General features: G+C 44.3%; 1 protein-coding gene and 18 non-coding genes across 21 annotated transcripts in view; 1 reads left to right on the top strand and 18 right to left on the bottom strand.

Annotated features, from left to right (window-relative positions):
* Window positions 1-19,852, top strand: part of atp7b (ATPase copper transporting beta) — a 272,095-nt gene that overhangs the window by 97,771 nt on the left and 154,472 nt on the right. The window lies entirely within an intron of this gene.
* On the bottom strand, window positions 1,769-1,841 carry trnar-ucu (transfer RNA arginine (anticodon UCU)). Its single transcript has one exon. It is a non-coding gene; the product is annotated as a tRNA-Arg (tRNA).
* Window positions 1,983-2,055, bottom strand: trnar-ccu (transfer RNA arginine (anticodon CCU)). The gene has a single exon. It is a non-coding gene; the product is annotated as a tRNA-Arg (tRNA).
* On the bottom strand, window positions 3,844-3,916 carry trnar-ucu (transfer RNA arginine (anticodon UCU)). The gene has a single exon. It is a non-coding gene; the product is annotated as a tRNA-Arg (tRNA).
* trnar-ccu (transfer RNA arginine (anticodon CCU)) lies at window positions 4,058-4,130 on the bottom strand. Its single transcript has one exon. It is a non-coding gene; the product is annotated as a tRNA-Arg (tRNA).
* Window positions 5,910-5,982, bottom strand: trnar-ucu (transfer RNA arginine (anticodon UCU)). Its single transcript has one exon. It is a non-coding gene; the product is annotated as a tRNA-Arg (tRNA).
* Window positions 6,124-6,196, bottom strand: trnar-ccu (transfer RNA arginine (anticodon CCU)). Its single transcript has one exon. It is a non-coding gene; the product is annotated as a tRNA-Arg (tRNA).
* trnar-ucu (transfer RNA arginine (anticodon UCU)) lies at window positions 7,978-8,050 on the bottom strand. The gene has a single exon. It is a non-coding gene; the product is annotated as a tRNA-Arg (tRNA).
* On the bottom strand, window positions 8,192-8,264 carry trnar-ccu (transfer RNA arginine (anticodon CCU)). Its single transcript has one exon. It is a non-coding gene; the product is annotated as a tRNA-Arg (tRNA).
* On the bottom strand, window positions 10,044-10,116 carry trnar-ucu (transfer RNA arginine (anticodon UCU)). The gene has a single exon. It is a non-coding gene; the product is annotated as a tRNA-Arg (tRNA).
* On the bottom strand, window positions 10,258-10,330 carry trnar-ccu (transfer RNA arginine (anticodon CCU)). Its single transcript has one exon. It is a non-coding gene; the product is annotated as a tRNA-Arg (tRNA).
* On the bottom strand, window positions 12,115-12,187 carry trnar-ucu (transfer RNA arginine (anticodon UCU)). Its single transcript has one exon. It is a non-coding gene; the product is annotated as a tRNA-Arg (tRNA).
* Window positions 12,329-12,401, bottom strand: trnar-ccu (transfer RNA arginine (anticodon CCU)). The gene has a single exon. It is a non-coding gene; the product is annotated as a tRNA-Arg (tRNA).
* Window positions 14,185-14,257, bottom strand: trnar-ucu (transfer RNA arginine (anticodon UCU)). Its single transcript has one exon. It is a non-coding gene; the product is annotated as a tRNA-Arg (tRNA).
* On the bottom strand, window positions 14,399-14,471 carry trnar-ccu (transfer RNA arginine (anticodon CCU)). Its single transcript has one exon. It is a non-coding gene; the product is annotated as a tRNA-Arg (tRNA).
* On the bottom strand, window positions 16,255-16,327 carry trnar-ucu (transfer RNA arginine (anticodon UCU)). Its single transcript has one exon. It is a non-coding gene; the product is annotated as a tRNA-Arg (tRNA).
* Window positions 16,469-16,541, bottom strand: trnar-ccu (transfer RNA arginine (anticodon CCU)). The gene has a single exon. It is a non-coding gene; the product is annotated as a tRNA-Arg (tRNA).
* Window positions 18,325-18,397, bottom strand: trnar-ucu (transfer RNA arginine (anticodon UCU)). The gene has a single exon. It is a non-coding gene; the product is annotated as a tRNA-Arg (tRNA).
* trnar-ccu (transfer RNA arginine (anticodon CCU)) lies at window positions 18,539-18,611 on the bottom strand. The gene has a single exon. It is a non-coding gene; the product is annotated as a tRNA-Arg (tRNA).

The following is a 19,852-nucleotide window of genomic DNA, read 5'->3' as shown; positions in this document are numbered from 1 at the left end:
CATACACGATTTTTATGTGCCCAAAGGTCATCAACCTACCCTACCTACTGAGCCACTGCTGCCCGTTAATGCAACAACTGCATCCAGACAACATCACTAAAACCATAATACCTGCCAATATCTGATGTGGGTGTCTTTTGACCATTTGGTCAGAAGACGAGCACAGGCATTCTGAACCACCTGTAAACTGATCAGGAAGGTTTTGCTAAGACAAGTGAAAAGCGAGTTGCAGTAGCCTAAGCATGAGGAGATGAAGGTTGGGAAAACCATCTCAAGTTCAGAGCATGATAGAAATGGACTAAGTTTAGCAATGCTTCAATCCAATCCCATTTTATTTATAAAGCGCATTCACAAGGCATTACAACCAAACAAGGCGCTGTACACTAAAAATGTTGGTTAATTAAACCGGCGTTTAATGCTCCTGAGATGAAAGAAAGAAGAGCCAACAAGAAACCTGACATGAGAATCCTGGGTGAGAGCTGGGTCAAACGTCACAATGGGATTCTTAACAAAGGGTTTGGTGCGAGAAGCAATTTGATCTAGAGAGGCTGTGACTTCGGGAACCAGCTTGTCTGCGGCACAGATGAGGATCTTCGTCTTATCGTCATTCTGCTGTAGAAAGTTCCCAGCCATCCAGGTTCTAATAGAGTCTGAGCAGGTGTGTAGTAACAGCTGCAGCTTAGACATCTCATGGGGCTTAAAGGAGATGTACCGTCGGATGTCATCTGCATAAAGACGGTAGAATATTCCTTTAAAAAAACCTCAGGATGTGTTTAAGAGACAACAGATAGAGCCTGAAAATCACAGGCCTCAGAACACAACCCTGTGAGACATCTTTTGGTGAGAGAGGTTCTGGAGGACCAAAACTTGGCGATGGCTACAGAGAAGGAACGCTCAGACAGATAAGAGAACCACTCTCGAACAGTTTCTGACAGGCCTTCCCAGTCTCTCAGCTTATCCAGTAGCAGATGATAATCAACAGTGTCAAAGACTGCAGTTAGGTCCAGCAGAACCAGACTAGAACAGTCCCCTGCATGTCTGTATGTCAGAAGGTCATTAGAGAACTAAGAAGAGCTGTTTCAGTAGAATGGGATATAAAATAAAACCTTACTGGAAACTACTGTAGATGTTGCGTTCATCAAGAGCAGCTGTGAGGTGTTTAGCCACAGCCTTTTCCGAGATCGTGGAGATGAACGGAAGCTTAGAGATTTCTCTGAAGCTGCTTTTGAGAGATGGAGCAGGACTCGTTTTTATAAGAAGCGGTTGGATTACAGCTTTCTTGAAATAAGCAGGGACCTGACCAGAAACCAGAGAGACCACACTGGGACAGATAGACAGAAAAGTGTTTTTAAAAAAAGAAGAGGGTAAGATGTCGAGGGGGCGTGCAGAAGTCTTCATAATGTAAACTAGTTTGGATGGCTCAGGTGAAGAAACAGGGACAAAGATGCTTAGGATGAGGGGAAGGGTAGTAGTCGGAAGAGGCTGAGATAGCGCTGAAGGACAGATGGAAGATCTCACCTTAATGACTTTGTCCACAAAGAAAGACTGGATGTTTTCACCATCTCCATCAGAGTGGATGTAGGCAGTAGGTGAAGCAGGAGAAAATACTGCTGATGGCGTCAAAACACACTTAGTGAACTACTTGCTCTGGGGCACAACGATTGAACAATTGATAACCATCTTGCGTGTCCCTGTAGTGTTGAAGGAAGTCAGAAGACTCTAGAGATTTTATAGATGTGTTTGAGAGTGGTTTTGTTGAGCATTATACCACCCCAGGTGGGACTCGAACCCACAATCCCTGGCTTAGAAGGCCAGTGCCTTATCCATTAGGCCACTGGGGCTACAAACTAGTGTCAATAAAGGATTTCGATATGGCCAAAAGTAATCATATCTATCAATGAGGTGACGTGATAAAAAGTACGCAAAACGTTTGCTTCATGAAACAACGTGAGGCAGAAAACATCACTATAACAGGTATATGCCACCCCAGATGGGACTTGAACCCACAATCCCTGGCTTAGGAGGCCAGTGCCTTATCCATTAGGCCACTGGGGCTCTTAATTTTAAATCATACACGATCTTTATGTGCCCAAAGGTCATCAACCTACCCAACCTACTGAGCCACTGCTGCCCGTTAATGCAACAACTGCACCTAGAAAACATCACTAAAACCATAATACCTGCCAATATCTGATGTGGGTGTCTTTTGACCATTTGGTCAGAAGACGAGCACAGGCATTCTGAACCACCTGTAAACTGATCAGGAAGGTTTTGCTAAGACAAGTGAAAAGCGAGTTGCAGTAGCCTAAGCATGAGGAGATGAAGGTTGGGAAAACCATCTCAAGTTCAGAGCATGATAGAAATGGACTAAGTTTAGCAATGCTTCAATCCAATCCAATCCCATTTTATTTATAAAGCGCATTCACAAGGCATTACAACCAAACAAGGCGCTGTACACTAAAAATGTTGGTTAATTAAACCGGCGTTTAATGCTCCTGAGATGAAAGAAAGAAGAGCCAACAAGAAACCTGACATGAGAATCCTGGGTGAGAGCTGGGTCAAACGTCACAATGGGATTCTTAACAAAGGGTTTGGTGCGAGAAGCAATTTGATCTAGAGAGGCTGTGACTTCGTGAACCAGCTTGTCTGCGGCACAGATGAGGATCTTCGTCTTATCGTCATTCTGCTGTAGAAAGTTCCCAGCCATCCAGGTTCTAATAGAGTCTGAGCAGGTGTGTAGTAACAGCTGCAGCTTAGACATCTCATGGGGCTTAAAGGAGATATACCGTCGGATGTCATCTGCATAAAGACGGTAGAATATTCCTTTAAAAAAAACCTCAGGATGTGTTTAAGAGACAACAGATAGAGCCTGAAAATCACAGGCCTCAGAACACAACCCTGTGAGACATCTTTTGGTGAGAGAGGTTCTGAAAGACCAAAACTTGGCGATGGCTACAGAGAAGGAACGCTCAGACAGATAAGAGAACCACTCTCGAACAGTTTCTGACAGGCCTTCCCAGTCTCTCAGCTTATCCAGTAGCAGATGATAATCAACAGTGTCAAAGACTGCAGTTAGGTCCAGCAGAACCAGACTAGAACAGTCCCCTGCATGTCTGTATGTCAGAAGGTCATTAGAGAACTAAGAAGAGCTGCTTCAGTAGAATGGGATATAAAATAAAACCTTACTGGAAACTACTGTAGATGTTGCGTTCATCAAGAGCAGCTGTGAGGTGTTTAGCCACAGCCTTTTCCGAGATCGTGGAGATGAACGGAAGCTTAGAGATTTCTCTTAAGCTGCTTTTGAGAGATGGAGCAGGACTCGTTTTTATAAGAAGCGGTTGGATTACAGCTTTCTTGAAATAAGCAGGGACCTGACCAGAAACCAGAGAGACCACACTGGGACAGATAGACAGAAAAGTGTTTTTAAAAAAAGAAGAGGGTAAGATGTCGAGGGGGCGTGCAGAAGTCTTCATAATGTAAACTAGTTTGGATGGCTCAGGTGAAGAAACAGGGACAAAGATGCTTAGGATGAGGGGAAGGGTAGGAGTCGGAAGAGGCTGAGATAGCGCTGAAGGACAGATGGAAGATCTCACCTTAATGACTTTGTCCACAAAGAAAGACTGGATGTTTTCACCATCTCCATCAGAGTGGATGTAGGCAGTAGGTGAAGCAGGAGAAAATACTGCTGATGGCGTCAAAACACATTTAGTGAACTACTTGCTCTGGGGCACAACGATTGAACAATTGATAACCATCTTGCGTGTCCCTGTAGTGTTGAATGAAGTCAGAAGACTCTAGAGATTTTATAGATGTGTTTGAGAGTGTTTTTGTTGAGGATTATACCACCCCAGGTGGGACTCGAACCCACAATCCCTGGCTTAGAAGGCCAGTGCCTTATCCATTAGGCCACTGGGGCTACAAACTAGTGTCAATAAAGGATTTCGATATGGCCAAAAGTAATCATATCTATCAATGAGGTGACGTGATAAAAAGTACGCAAAACGTTTGCTTCATGAAACAACGTGAGGCAGAAAACATCACTATAACAGGTATATGCCACCCCAGATGGGACTTAAACCCACAATCCCTGGCTTAGGAGGCCAGTGCCTTATCCATTAGGCCACTGGGGCTACATAATTTGAAATCATACACGATCTTTATGTGGCCAAAGGTCATCAACCCACCCTACCTACTGAGCCACTGCTGCCCGTTAATGCAACAACTGCATCCAGACAACATCACTAAAACCATAATACCTGCCAATATCTGATGTGGGTGTCTTTTGACCATTTGGTCAGAAGCCGAGCACAGGCATTCTGAACCACCTGTAAACTGATCAGGAAGGTTTTGCTAAGACAAGTGAAAAGCGAGTTGCAGTAGCCTAAGCATGAGGAGATGAAGGTTGGGAAAACCATCTCAAGTTCAGAGCATGATAGAAATGGACTAAGTTTAGCAATGCTTCAATCCAATCCCATTTTATTTGTAAAGCGCATTCACAAGGCATTACAACCAAACAAGGCGCTGTACACTAAAAATGTTGGTTAATTAAACCGGCGTTTAATGCTCCTGAGATGAAAGAAAGAAGAGCCAACAAGAAACCTGACATGAGAATCCTGGGTGAGAGCTGGGTCAAACGTCACAATGGGATTCTTAACAAAGGGTTTGGTGCGAGAAGCAATTTGATCTAGAGAGGCTGTGACTTCGGGAACCAGCTTGTCTGCGGCACAGATGAGGATCTTCGTCTTATCGTCATTCTGCTGTAGAAAGTTCCCAGCCATCCAGGTTCTAATAGAGTCTGAGCAGGTGTGTAGTAACAGCTGCAGCTTAGACATCTCATGGGGCTTAAAGGAGATGTACCGTCGGATGTCATCTGCATAAAGACGGTAGAATATTCCTTTAAAAAAAACTCAGGATGTGTTTAAGAGACAACAGATAGAGCCTGAAAATCACAGGCCTCAGAACACAACCCTGTGAGACATCTTTTGGTGAGAGAGGTTCTGGAGGACCAAAACTTGGCGATGGCTACAGAGAAGGAACGCTCAGACAGATAAGAGAACCACTCTCGAACAGTTTCTGACAGGCCTTCCCAGTCTCTCAGCTTATCCAGTAGCAGATGATAGTCAACAGTGTCAAAAACTGCTGTTAGGTCCAGCAGAACCAGACTAAACAGTCCCCTGCATGTCTGTAAGTCAGAAGGTCATTAGAGAACTAAGAAGAGCTGTTTCAGTAGAATGGGATATAAAATAAAACCTTACTGGAAACTACTGTAGATGTTGCGTTCATCAAGAGCAGCTGTGAGGTGTTTAGCCACAGCCTTTTCCGAGATCTTGGAGATGAACGGAAGCTTAGAGATTGCTCTGAAGTTGCTTTTGAGAGCTGGAGCAGGACTCGTTTTTATAAGAAGCGGTTGGATTACAGCTTTCTTGAAATAAGCAGGGACCTGACCAGAAACCAGAGAGACCACACTGGGACAGATAGACAGAAAAGTGTTTTAAAAAAAGAAGAGGGTAAGATGTCGAGGGGGCGTGCAGAAGTCTTCATAATGTAAACTAGTTTGGATGGCTCAGGTGAAGAAACAGGGACAAAGATGCTTAGGATGAGGGGAAGGGTAGGAGTCGGAAGAGGCTGAGATAGCGCTGAAGGACAGATGGAAGATCTCACCTTAATGACTGTCCACAAAGAAAGACTGGATGTTTTCACCATCTCCATCAGAGTGGATGTAGGCAGTAGGTGAAGCAGGAGAAAATACTGCTGATGGCGTCAAAACACATTTAGTGAACTACTTGCTCTGGGGCACAACGATTGAACAATTGATAACCATCTTGCGTGTCCCTGTAGTGTTGAAGGAAGTCAGAAGACTCTAGAGATTTTATAGATGTGTTTGAGAGTGTTTTTGTTGAGCATTATACCACCCCAGGTGGGACTCGAACCCACAATCCCTGGCTTAGAAGGCCAGTGCCTTATCCATTAGGCCACTGGGGCTACAAACTTGTGTCAATAAAGGATTTCGATATGGCCAAAAGTAATCATATCTATCAATGAGGTGACGTGATAAAAAGTACGCAAAACGTTTGCTTCATGAAACAACGTGAGGCAGAAAACATCACTATAACAGGTATCTGCCACCCCAGATGGGACTTGAACCCACAATCCCTGGCTTAGGAGGCCAGTGCCTTATCCATTAGGCCACTGGGGCTCAAAATCATACACGATTTTTATGTGCCCAAAGGTCATCAACCTACCCTACCTACTGAGCCACTGCTGCCCGTTAATGCAACAACTGCACCTAGAAAACATCACTAAAACCATAATACCTGCCAATATCTGATGTGGGTGTCTTTTGACCATTTGGTCAGAAGACGAGCACAGGCATTCTGAACCACCTGTAAACTGATCAGGAAGGTTTTGCTAAGACAAGTGAAAAGCGAGTTGCAGTAGCCTAAGCATGAGGAGATGAAGGTTGGGAAAACCATCTCAAGTTCAGAGCATGATAGAAATGGACTAAGTTTAGCAATGCTTCAATCCAATCCAATCCCATTTTATTTATAAAGCGCATTCACAAGGCATTACAACCAAACAAGGCGCTATACACTAAAAATGTTGGTTAATTAAACCGGCGTTTAATGCTCCTGAGATGAAAGAAAGAAGAGCCAACAAGAAACCTGACATGAGAATCCTGGGTGAGAGCTGGGTCAAACGTCACAATGGGATTCTTAACAAAGGGTTTGGTGCGAGAAGCAATTTGATCTAGAGAGGCTGTGACTTCGTGAACCAGCTTGTCTGCGGCACAGATGAGGATCTTCGTCTTATCGTCATTCTGCTGTAGAAAGTTCCCAGCCATCCAGGTTCTAATAGAGTCTGAGCAGGTGTGTAGTAACAGCTGCAGCTTAGACATCTCATGGGGCTTAAAGGAGATATACCGTCGGATGTCATCTGCATAAAGACGGTAGAATATTCCTTTAAAAAAAACCTCAGGATGTGTTTAAGAGACAACAGATAGAGCCTGAAAATCACAGGCCTCAGAACACAACCCTGTGAGACATCTTTTGGTGAGAGAGGTTCTGAAAGACCAAAACTTGGCGATGGCTACAGAGAAGGAACGCTCAGACAGATAAGAGAACCACTCTCGAACAGTTTCTGACAGGCCTTCCCAGTCTCTCAGCTTATCCAGTAGCAGATGATAATCAACAGTGTCAAAGACTGCAGTTAGGTCCAGCAGAACCAGACTAGAACAGTCCCCTGCATGTCTGTATGTCAGAAGGTCATTAGAGAACTAAGAAGAGCTGCTTCAGTAGAATGGGATATAAAATAAAACCTTACTGGAAACTACTGTAGATGTTGCGTTCATCAAGAGCAGCTGTGAGGTGTTTAGCCACAGCCTTTTCCGAGATCGTGGAGATGAACGGAAGCTTAGAGATTTCTCTTAAGCTGCTTTTGAGAGATGGAGCAGGACTCGTTTTTATAAGAAGCGGTTGGATTACAGCTTTCTTGAAATAAGCAGGGACCTGACCAGAAACCAGAGAGACCACACTGGGACAGATAGACAGAAAAGTGTTTTTAAAAAAAGAAGAGGGTAAGATGTCGAGGGGGCGTGCAGAAGTCTTCATAATGTAAACTAGTTTGGATGGCTCAGGTGAAGAAACAGGGACAAAGATGCTTAGGATGAGGGGAAGGGTAGGAGTCGGAAGAGGCTGAGATAGCGCTGAAGAACAGATGGAAGATCTCACCTTAATGACTTTGTCCACAAAGAAAGACTGGATGTTTTCACCATCTCCATCAGAGTGGATGTAGGCAGTAGGTGAAGCAGGAGAAAATACTGCTGATGGCGTCAAAACACATTTAGTGAACTACTTGCTCTGGGGCACAACGATTGAACAATTGATAACCATCTTGGGTGTCCCTGTAGTGTTGAATGAAGTCAGAAGACTCTAGAGATTTTATAGATGTGTTTGAGAGTGTTTTTGTTGAGGATTATACCACCCCAGGTGGGACTCGAACCCACAATCCCTGGCTTAGAAGGCCAGTGCCTTATCCATTAGGCCACTGGGCCTACAAACTTGTGTCAATAAAGGATTTCGATATGGCCAAAAGTAATCATATCTATCAATGAGGTGACGTGATAAAAAGTACGCAAAACGTTTGCTTCATGAAACAACGTGAGGCAGAAAACATCACTATAACAGGTATATGCCACCCCAGATGGGACTTAAACCCACAATCCCTGGCTTAGGAGGCCAGTGCCTTATCCATTAGGCCACTGGGGCTACATAATTTGAAATCATACACGATCTTTATGTGGCCAAAGGTCATCAACCCACCCTACCTACTGAGCCACTGCTGCCCGTTAATGCAACAACTGCATCCAGACAACATCACTAAAACCATAATACCTGCCAATATCTGATGTGGGTGTCTTTTGACCATTTGGTCAGAAGCCGAGCACAGGCATTCTGAACCACCTGTAAACTGATCAGGAAGGTTTTGCTAAGACAAGTGAAAAGCGAGTTGCAGTAGCCTAAGCATGAGGAGATGAAGGTTGGGAAAACCATCTCAAGTTCAGAGCATGATAGAAATGGACTAAGTTTAGCAATGCTTCAATCCAATCCCATTTTATTTGTAAAGCGCATTCACAAGGCATTACAACCAAACAAGGCGCTGTACACTAAAAATGTTGGTTAATTAAACCGGCGTTTAATGCTCCTGAGATGAAAGAAAGAAGAGCCAACAAGAAACCTGACATGAGAATCCTGGGTGAGAGCTGGGTCAAACGTCACAATGGGATTCTTAACAAAGGGTTTGGTGCGAGAAGCAATTTGATCTAGAGAGGCTGTGACTTCGGGAACCAGCTTGTCTGCGGCACAGATGAGGATCTTCGTCTTATCGTCATTCTGCTGTAGAAAGTTCCCAGCCATCCAGGTTCTAATAGAGTCTGAGCAGGTGTGTAGTAACAGCTGCAGCTTAGACATCTCATGGGGCTTAAAGGAGATGTACCGTCGGATGTCATCTGCATAAAGACGGTAGAATATTCCTTTAAAAAAAACTCAGGATGTGTTTAAGAGACAACAGATAGAGCCTGAAAATCACAGGCCTCAGAACACAACCCTGTGAGACATCTTTTGGTGAGAGAGGTTCTGGAGGACCAAAACTTGGCGATGGCTACAGAGAAGGAACGCTCAGACAGATAAGAGAACCACTCTCGAACAGTTTCTGACAGGCCTTCCCAGTCTCTCAGCTTATCCAGTAGCAGATGATAGTCAACAGTGTCAAAAACTGCTGTTAGGTCCAGCAGAACCAGACTAAACAGTCCCCTGCATGTCTGTAAGTCAGAAGGTCATTAGAGAACTAAGAAGAGCTGTTTCAGTAGAATGGGATATAAAATAAAACCTTACTGGAAACTACTGTAGATGTTGCGTTCATCAAGAGCAGCTGTGAGGTGTTTAGCCACAGCCTTTTCCGAGATCTTGGAGATGAACGGAAGCTTAGAGATTGCTCTGAAGTTGCTTTTGAGAGCTGGAGCAGGACTCGTTTTTATAAGAAGCGGTTGGATTACAGCTTTCTTGAAATAAGCAGGGACCTGACCAGAAACCAGAGAGACCACACTGGGACAGATAGACAGAAAAGTGTTTTAAAAAAAGAAGAGGGTAAGATGTCGAGGGGGCGTGCAGAAGTCTTCATAATGTAAACTAGTTTGGATGGCTCAGGTGAAGAAACAGGGACAAAGATGCTTAGGATGAGGGGAAGGGTAGGAGTCGGAAGAGGCTGAGATAGCGCTGAAGGACAGATGGAAGATCTCACCTTAATGACTGTCCACAAAGAAAGACTGGATGTTTTCACCATCTCCATCAGAGTGGATGTAGGCAGTAGGTGAAGCAGGAGAAAATACTGCTGATGGCGTCAAAACACACTTAGTGAACTACTTGCTCTGGGGCACAACAATTGAACAATTGATAACCATCTTGCGTGTCCCTGTAGTGTTGAAGGAAGTCAGTAGGCTCTAGAGATTTTATAGATGTGTTTGAGAGTGGTTTTGTTGAGCATTATACCACCCCAGGTGGGACTCGAACCCACAATCCCTGGCTTAGAAGGCCAGTGCCTTATCCATTAGGCCACTGGGGCTACAAACTTGTGTCAATAAAGGATTTCGATATGGCCAAAAGTCATCATATCTATCAATGAGGTGACGTGATAAAAAGTACGCAAAACGTTTGCTTCATGAAACAACGTGAGGCAGAAAACATCACTATAACAGGTATATGCCACCCCAGATGGGACTTAAACCCACAATCCCTGGCTTAGGAGGCCAGTGCCTTATCCATTAGGCCACTGGGGCTACATAATTTGAAATCATACACGATCTTTATGTGGCCAAAGGTCATCAACCCACCCTACCTACTGAGCCACTGCTGCCCGTTAATGCAACAACTGCATCCAGACAACATCACTAAAACCATAATACCTGCGAATATCTGATGTGGGTGTCTTTTGACCATTTGGTCAGAAGCCGAGCACAGGCATTCTGAACCACCTGTAAACTGATCAGGAAGGTTTTGCTAAGACAAGTGAAAAGCGAGTTGCAGTAGCCTAAGCATGAGGAGATGAAGGTTGGGAAAACCATCTCAAGTTCAGAGCATGATAGAAATGGACTAAGTTTAGCAATGCTTCAATCCAATCCCATTTTATTTATAAAGCGCATTCACAAGGCATTACAACCAAAAAAGGTGCTGTACACTAAAAATGTTGGTTAATTAAACCGGCGTTTAATGCTCCTGAGATGAAAGAAAGAAGAGCCAACAAGAAACCTCACATGAGAATCCTGGGTGAGAGCTGGGTCAAACGTCACAATGGGATTCTTAACAAAGGGTTTGGTGCGAGAAGCAATTTGATCTAGAGAGGCTGTGACTTCGGGAACCAGCTTGTCTGCGGCACAGATGAGGATCTTCGTCTTATCGTCATTCTGCTGTAGAAAGTTCCCAGCCATCCAGGTTCTAATAGAGTCTGAGCAGGTGTGTAGTAACAGCTGCAGCTTAGACATCTCATGGGGCTTAAAGGAGATGTACCGTCGGATGTCATCTGCATAAAGACGGTAGAATATTCCTTTAAAAAAAACCTCAGGATGTGTTTAAGAGACAACAGATAGAGCCTGAAAATCACAGGCCTCAGAACACAACCCTGTGAGACATCTTTTGGTGAGAGAGGTTCTGGAGGACCAAAACTTGGCGATGGCTACAGAGAAGGAACGCTCAGACAGATAAGAGAACCACTCTCGAACAGTTTCTGACAGGCCTTCCCAGTCTCTCAGCTTATCCAGTAGCAGATGATAATCAACAGTGTCAAAGACTGCAGTTAGGTCCAGCAGAACCAGACTAGAACAGTCCCCTGCATGTCTGTATGTCAGAAGGTCATTAGAGAACTAAGAAGAGCTGTTTCAGTAGAATGGGATATAAAATAAAACCTTACTGGAAACTACTGTAGATGTTGCGTTCATCAAGAGCAGCTGTGAGGTGTTTAGCCACAGCCTTTTCCGAGATCGTGGAGATGAACGGAAGCTTAGAGATTTCTCTGAAGCTGCTTTTGAGAGATGGAGCAGGACTCGTTTTTATAAGAAGCGGTTGGATTACAGCTTTCTTGAAATAAGCAGGGACCTGACCAGAAACCAGAGAGACCACACTGGGACAGATAGACAGAAAAGTGTTTTTAAAAAAAGAAGAGGGTAAGATGTCGAGGGGGCGTGCAGAAGTCTTCATAATGTAAAATAGTTTGGATGGCTCAGGTGAAGAAACAGGGACAAAGATGCTTAGGATGAGGGGAAGGGTAGGAGTCGGAAGAGGCTGAGATAGCGCTGAAGGACAGATGGAAGATCTCACCTTAATGACTTTGTCCACAAAGAAAGACTGGATGTTTTCACCATCTCCATCAGAGTGGATGTAGGCAGTAGGTGAAGCAGGAGAAAATACTGCTGATGGCGTCAAAACACACTTAGTGAACTACTTGCTCTGGGGCACAACGATTGAACAATTGATAACCATCTTGCGTGTCCCTGTAGTGTTGAAGGAAGTCAGAAGACTCTAGAGATTTTATAGATGTGTTTGAGAGTGGTTTTGTTGAGCATTATACCACCCCAGGTGGGACTCGAACCCACAATCCCTGGCTTAGAAGGCCAGTGCCTTATCCATTAGGCCACTGGGGCTACAAACTTGTGTCAATAAAGGATTTTGATATGGCCAAAAGTAATCATATCTATCAATGAGGTGACGTGATAAAAAGTACGCAAAACGTTTGCTTCATGAAACAACGTGAGGCAGAAAACATCACTATAACAGGTATCTGCCACCCCAGATGGGACTTGAACCCACAATCCCTGGCTTAGGAGGCCAGTGCCTTATCCATTAGGCCACTGGGGCTCATAATTTTAAATCATACACGATCTTTATGTGCCCAATGGTCATCAACCTACCCTACCTACTGAGCCACTGCTGCCCGTTAATGCAACAACTGCATCCAGACAACATCACTAAAACCATAATACCTGCCAATATCTGATGTGGGTGTCTTTTGACCATTTGGTCAGAAGCCGAGCACAGGCATTCTGAACCACCTGTAAACTGATCAGGAAGGTTTTGCTAAGACAAGTGAAAAGCGAGTTGCAGTAGCCTAAGCATGAGGAGATGAAGGTTGGGAAAACCATCTCAAGTTCAGAGCATGATAGAAATGGACTAAGTTTAGCAATGCTTCAATCCAATCCCATTTTATTTATAAAGCGCATTCACAAGGCATTACAACCAAAAAAGGTGCTGTACACTAAAAATGTTGGTTAATTAAACCGGCGTTTAATGCTCCTGAGATGAAAGAAAGAAGAGCCAACAAGAAACCTGACATGAGAATCCTGGGTGAGAGCTGGGTCAAACGTCACAATGGGATTCTTAACAAAGGGTTTGGTGCGAGAAGCAATTTGATCTAGAGAGGCTGTGACTTCGGGAACCAGCTTGTCTGCGGCACAGATGAGGATCTTCGTCTTATCGTCATTCTGCTGTAGAAAGTTCCTAGCCATCCAGGTTCTAATAGAGTCTGAGCAGGTGTGTAGTAACAGCTGCAGCTTAGACATCTCATGGGGCTTAAAGGAGATGTACCGTCGGATGTCATCTGCATAAAGACGGTAGAATATTCCTTTAAAAAAAACCTCAGGATGTGTTTAAGAGACAACAGATAGAGCCTGAAAATCACAGGCCTCAGAACACAACCCTGTGAGACATCTTTTGGTGAGAGAGGTTCTGGAGGACCAAAACTTGGCGATGGCTACAGAGAAGGAACGCTCAGACAGATAAGAGAACCACTCTCGAACAGTTTCTGGCAGGCCTTCCCAGTCTCTCAGCTTATCCAGTAGCAGATGATAATCAACAGTGTCAAAGACTGCAGTTAGGTCCAGCAGAACCAGACTAGAACAGTCCCCTGCATGTCTGTATGTCAGAAGGTCATTAGAGAACTAAGAAGAGCTGTTTCAGTAGAATGGGATATAAAATAAAACCTTACTGGAAACTACTGTAGATGTTGCGTTCATCAAGAGCAGCTGTGAGGTGTTTAGCCACAGCCTTTTCCGAGATCGTGGAGATGAACGGAAGCTTAGAGATTTCTCTGAAGCTGCTTTTGAGAGATGGAGCAGGACTCGTTTTTATAAGAAGCGGTTGGATTACAGCTTTCTTGAAATAAGCAGGGACCTGACCAGAAACCAGAGAGACCACACTGGGACAGATAGACAGAAAAGTGTTTTTAAAAAAAGAAGAGGGTAAGATGTCGAGGGGGCGTGCAGAAGTCTTCATAATGTAAACTAGTTTGGATGGCTCAGGTGAAGAAACAGGGACAAAGATGCTTAGGATGAGGGGAAGGGTAGGAGTCGGAAGAGGCTGAGATAGCGCTGAAGGACAGATGGAAGATCTCACCTTAATGACTTTGTCCACAAAGAAAGACTGGATGTTTTCACCATCTCCATCAGAGTGGATGTAGGCAGTAGGTGAAGCAGGAGAAAATACTGCTGATGGCGTCAAAACACACTTAGTGAACTACTTGCTCTGGGGCACAACGATTGAACAATTGATAACCATCTTGCGTGTCCCTGTAGTGTTGAAGGAAGTCAGAAGATTCTAGAGATTTTATAGATGTGTTTGAGAGTTGTTTTGTTGAGCATTATACCACCCCAGGTGGGACTCGAACCCACAATCCCTGGCTTAGAAGGCCAGTGCCTTATCCATTAGGCCACTGGGGCTACAAACTTGTGTCAATAAAGGATTTTGATATGGCCAAAAGTAATCATATCTATCAATGAGGTGACGTGATAAAAAGTATGCAAAACGTTTGCTTCATGAAACAACGTGAGGCAGAAAACATCACTATAACAGGTATATGCCACCCCAGATGGGACTTGAACCCACAATACCTGGCTTAGGAGGCCAGTGCCTTATCCATTAGGCCACTGGGGCTCGTAATTTTAAATCATACACGATCTTTATGTGCCCAAAGGTCATCAACCTACCCTACCTACTGAGCCACTGCTGCCCGTTAATGCAACAACTGCATCCAGACAACATCACTAAAACCATAATACCTGCCAATATCTGATGTGGGTGTCTTTTGACCATTTGGTCAGAAGCCGAGCACAGGCATTCTGAACCACCTGTAAACTGATCAGGAAGGTTTTGCTAAGACAAGTGAAAAGCGAGTTGCAGTAGCCTAAGCATGAGGAGATGAAGGTTGGGAAAACCATCTCAAGTTCAGAGCATGATAGAAATGGACTAAGTTTAGCAATGCTTCAATCCAATCCCATTTTATTTATAAAGCGCATTCACAAGGCATTACAACCAAAAAAGGTGCTGTACACTAAAAATGTTGGTTAATTAAACCGGCGTTTAATGCTCCTGAGATGAAAGAAAGAAGAGCCAACAAGAAACCTGACATGAGAATCCTGGGTGAGAGCTGGGTCAAACGTCACAATGGGATTCTTAACAAAGGGTTTGGTGCGAGAAGCAATTTGATCTAGAGAGGCTGTGACTTCGGGAACCAGCTTGTCTGCGGCACAGATGAGGATCTTCGTCTTATCGTCATTCTGCTGTAGAAAGTTCCCAGCCATCCAGGTTCTAATAGAGTCTGAGCAGGTGTGTAGTAACAGCTGCAGCTTAGACATCTCATGGGGCTTAAAGGAGATGTACCGTCGGATGTCATCTGCATAAAGACGGTAGAATATTCCTTTAAAAAAAACCTCAGGATGTGTTTAAGAGACAACAGATAGAGCATGAAAATCACAGGCCTCAGAACACAACCCTGTGAGACATCTTTTGGTGAGAGAGGTTCTGGAGGACCAAAACTTGGCGATGGCTACAGAGAAGGAACGCTCAGACAGATAAGAGAACCACTCTCGAACAGTTTCTGACAGGCCTTCCCAGTCTCTCAGCTTATCCAGTAGCAGATGATAATCAACAGTGTCAAAGACTGCAGTTAGGTCCAGCAGAACCAGACTAGAACAGTCCCCTGCATGTCTGTATGTCAGAAGGTCATTAGAGAACTAAGAAGAGCTGTTTCAGTAGAATGGGATATAAAATAAAACCTTACTGGAAACTACTGTAGATGTTGCGTTCATCAAGAGCAGCTGTGAGGTGTTTAGCCACAGCCTTTTCCGAGATCGTGGGGATGAACGGAAGCTTAGAGATTTCTCTGAAGCTGCTTTTGAGAGATGGAGCAGGACTCGTTTTTATAAGAAGCGGTTGGATTACAGCTTTCTTGAAATAAGCAGGGACCTGACCAGAAACCAGAGAGACCACACTGGGACAGATAGACAGAAAAGTGTTTTTAAAAAAAGAAGAGGGTAAGATGTCGAGGGGGCGTGCAGAAGTCTTCATTATGTAAACTAGTTTGGATGGCTCAGGTGAAGAAACAGGGACAAAGATGCTTAGGATGAGGGGAAGGGTAGGAGTCGGAAGAGGCTGAGATAGCGCTGAAGGACAGATGGAAGATCTCACCTTAATGACTTTGTCCACAAAGAAAGACTGGATGTTTTCACCATCTCCATCAGAGTGGATGTAGGCAGTAGGTGAAGCAGGAGAAAATACTGCTGATGGCGTCAAAACACACTTAGTGAACTACTTGCTCTGGGGCACAACGATTGAACAATTGATAACCATCTTGCGTGTCCCTGTAGTGTTGAAGGAAGTCAGAAGATTCTAGAGATTTTATAGATGTGTTTGAGAGTGGTTTTGTTGAGCATTATACCACCGCAGGTGGGACTCGAACCCACAATCCCTGGCTTAGAAGGCCAGTGCCTTATCCATTAGGCCACTGGGGCTACAAACTTGTGTCAATAAAGGATTTTGATATGGCCAAAAGTAATCATATCTATCAATGAGGTGACGTGATAAAAAGTATGCAAAACGTTTGCTTCATGAAACAACGTGAGGCAGAAAACATCACTATAACAGGTATATGCCACCCCAGATGGGACTTGAACCCACAATCCCTGGCTTAGGAGGCCAGTGCCTTATCCATTAGGCCACTGGGGCTCGTAATTTTAAATCATACACGATCTTTATGTGCCCAGAGGTCATCAACCTACCCTACCTACTGAGCCACTGCTGCCCGTTAATGCAACAACTGCATCCAGACAACATCACTAAAACCATAATACCTGCCAATATCTGATGTGGGTGTCTTTTGACCATTTGGTCAGAAGCCGAGCACAGGCATTCTGAACCACCTGTAAACTGATCAGGAAGGTTTTGCTAAGACAAGTGAAAAGCATTTTGCAGTAGCCTAAGCATGAGGAGATGAAGGTTGGGAAAACCATCTCAAGTTCAGAGCATGATAGAAATGGACTAAGTTTAGCAATGCTTCAATCCAATCCCATTTTATTTATAAAGCGCATTCACAAGGCATTACAACCAAACAAGGTGCTGTACACTAAAAATGTTGGTTAATTAAACCGGCGTTTAATGCTCCTGAGATGAAAGAAAGAAGAGCCAACAAGAAACCTGACATGAGAATCCTGGGTGAGAGCTGGGTCAAACGTCACAATGGGATTCTTAACAAAGGGTTTGGTGCGAGAAGCAATTTGATCTAGAGAGGCTGTGACTTCGGGAACCAGCTTGTCTGCGGCACAGATGAGGATCTTCGTCTTATCGTCATTCTGCTGTAGAAAGTTCCCAGCCATCCAGGTTCTAATAGAGTCTGAGCAGGTGTGTAGTAACAGCTGCAGCTTAGACATCTCATGGGGCTTAAAGGAGATGTACCGTCGGATGTCATCTGCATAAAGACGGTAGAATATTCCTTTAAAAAAAACCTCAGGATGTGTTTAAGAGACAACAGATAGAGCCTGAAAATCACAGGCCTCAGAACACAACCCTGTGAGACATCTTTTGGTGAGAGAGGTTCTGGAGGACCAAAACTTGGCGATGGCTACAGAGAAGGAACGCTCAGACAGATAAGAGAACCACTCTCGAACAGTTTCTGACAGGCCTTCCCAGTCTCTCAGCTTATCCAGTAGCAGATGATAATCAACAGTGTCAAAGACTGCAGTTAGGTCCAGCAGAACCAGACTAGAACAGTCCCCTGCATGTCTGTATGTCAGAAGGTCATTAGAGAACTAAGAAGAGCTGTTTCAGTAGAATGGGATATAAAATAAAACCTTACTGGAAACTACTGTAGATGTTGCGTTCATCAAGAGCAGCTGTGAGGTGTTTAGCCACAGCCTTTTCCGAGCTCGTGGAGATGAACGGAAGCTTAGAGATTTCTCTGAAGCTGCTTTTGAGAGATGGAGCAGGACTCGTTTTTATAAGAAGCGGTTGGATTACAGCTTTCTTGAAATAAGCAGGGACCTGACCAGAAACCAGAGAGACCACACTGGGACAGATAGACAGAAAAGTGTTTTTAAAAAAAGAAGAGGGTAAGATGTCGAGGGGGCGTGCAGAAGTCTTCATAATGTAAACTAGTTTGGATGGCTCAGGTGAAGAAACAGGGACAAAGATGCTTAGGATGAGGGGAAGGGTAGTAGTCGGAAGAGGCTGAGATAGCGCTGAAGGACAGATGGAAGATCTCACCTTAATGACTTTGTCCACAAAGAAAGACTGGATGTTTTCACCATCTCCATCAGAGTGGATGTAGGCAGTAGGTGAAGCAGGAGAAAATACTGCTGATGGCGTCAAAACACACTTAGTGAACTACTTGCTCTGGGGCACAACGATTGAACAATTGATAACCATCTTGCGTGTCCCTGTAGTGTTGAAGGAAGTCAGAAGGCTCTAGAGATTTTATAGATGTGTTTGAGAGTGGTTTTGTTGAGCATTATACCACCCCAGGTGGGACTTGAACCCACAATCCCTGGCTTAGAAGGCCAGTGCCTTATCCATTAGGCCACTGGGGCTACAAACTTGTATCAATAAAGGATTTTGATATGGCCAAAAGTAATCATATCTATCAATGAGGTGACGTGATAAAAAGTACGCAAAACGTTTGCTTCATGAAACAACGTGAGGCAGAAAACATCACTATAACAGGTATATGCCACCCCAGATGGGACTTGAACCCACAATACCTGGCTTAGGAGGCCAGTGCCTTATCCATTAGGCCACTGGGGCTCGTAATTTTAAATCATACACGATCTTTATGTGCCCAAAGGTCATCAACCTACCCTACCTACTGAGCCACTGCTGCCCGTTAATGCAACAACTGCATCCAGACAACATCACTAAAACCATAATACCTGCCAATATCTGATGTGGGTGTCTTTTGACCATTTGGTCAGAAGACGAGCACAGGCATTCTGAACCACCTGTAAACTGATCAGGAAGGTTTTGCTAAGACAAGTGAAAAGCGAGTTGCAGTAGCCTAAGCATGAGGAGATGAAGGTTGGGAAAACCATCTCAAGTTCAGAGCATGATAGAAATGGACTAAGTTTAGCAATGCTTCAATCCAATCCCATTTTATTTATAAAGCGCATTCACAAGGCATTACAACCAAAAAAGGTGCTGTACACTAAAAATGTTGGTTAATTAAACCGGCGTTTAATGCTCCTGAGATGAAAGAAAGAAGAGCCAACAAGAAACCTGACATGAGAATCCTGGGTGAGAGCTGGGTCAAACGTCACAATGGGATTCTTAACAAAGGGTTTGGTGCGAGAAGCAATTTGATCTAGAGAGGCTGTGACTTCGGGAACCAGCTTGTCTGCGGCACAGATGAGGATCTTCGTCTTATCGTCATTCTGCTGTAGAAAGTTCCCAGCCATCCAGGTTCTAATAGAGTCTGAGCAGGTGTGTAGTAACAGCTGCAGCTTAGACATCTCATGGGGCTTAAAGGAGATGTACCGTCGGATGTCATCTGCATAAAGACGGTAGAATATTCCTTTAAAAAAAACCTCAGGATGTGTTTAAGAGACAACAGATAGAGCCTGAAAATCACAGGCCTCAGAACACAACCCTGTGAGACATCTTTTGGTGAGAGAGGTTCTGGAGGACCAAAACTTGGCGATGGCTACAGAGAAGGAACGCTCAGACAGATAAGAGAACCACTCTCGAACAGTTTCTGGCAGGCCTTCCCAGTCTCTCAGCTTATCCAGTAGCAGATGATAATCAACAGTGTCAAAGACTGCAGTTAGGTCCAGCAGAACCAGACTAGAACAGTCCCCTGCATGTCTGTATGTCAGAAGGTCATTAGAGAACTAAGAAGAGCTGTTTCAGTAGAATGGGATATAAAATAAAACCTTACTGGAAACTACTGTAGATGTTGCGTTCATCAAGAGCAGCTGTGAGGTGTTTAGCCACAGCCTTTTCCGAGATCGTGGAGATGAACGGAAGCTTAGAGATTTCTCTGAAGCTGCTTT

Source organism: Nothobranchius furzeri, chromosome 1 (genome assembly GCF_043380555.1).
Source record: "Nothobranchius furzeri strain GRZ-AD chromosome 1, NfurGRZ-RIMD1, whole genome shotgun sequence".
NCBI lineage: Eukaryota > Metazoa > Chordata > Actinopteri > Cyprinodontiformes > Nothobranchiidae > Nothobranchius > Nothobranchius furzeri.
The sequence above is the reverse complement of the archived record's forward strand: the minus strand, read 5'-3'. Positions and strand labels throughout refer to the sequence as shown.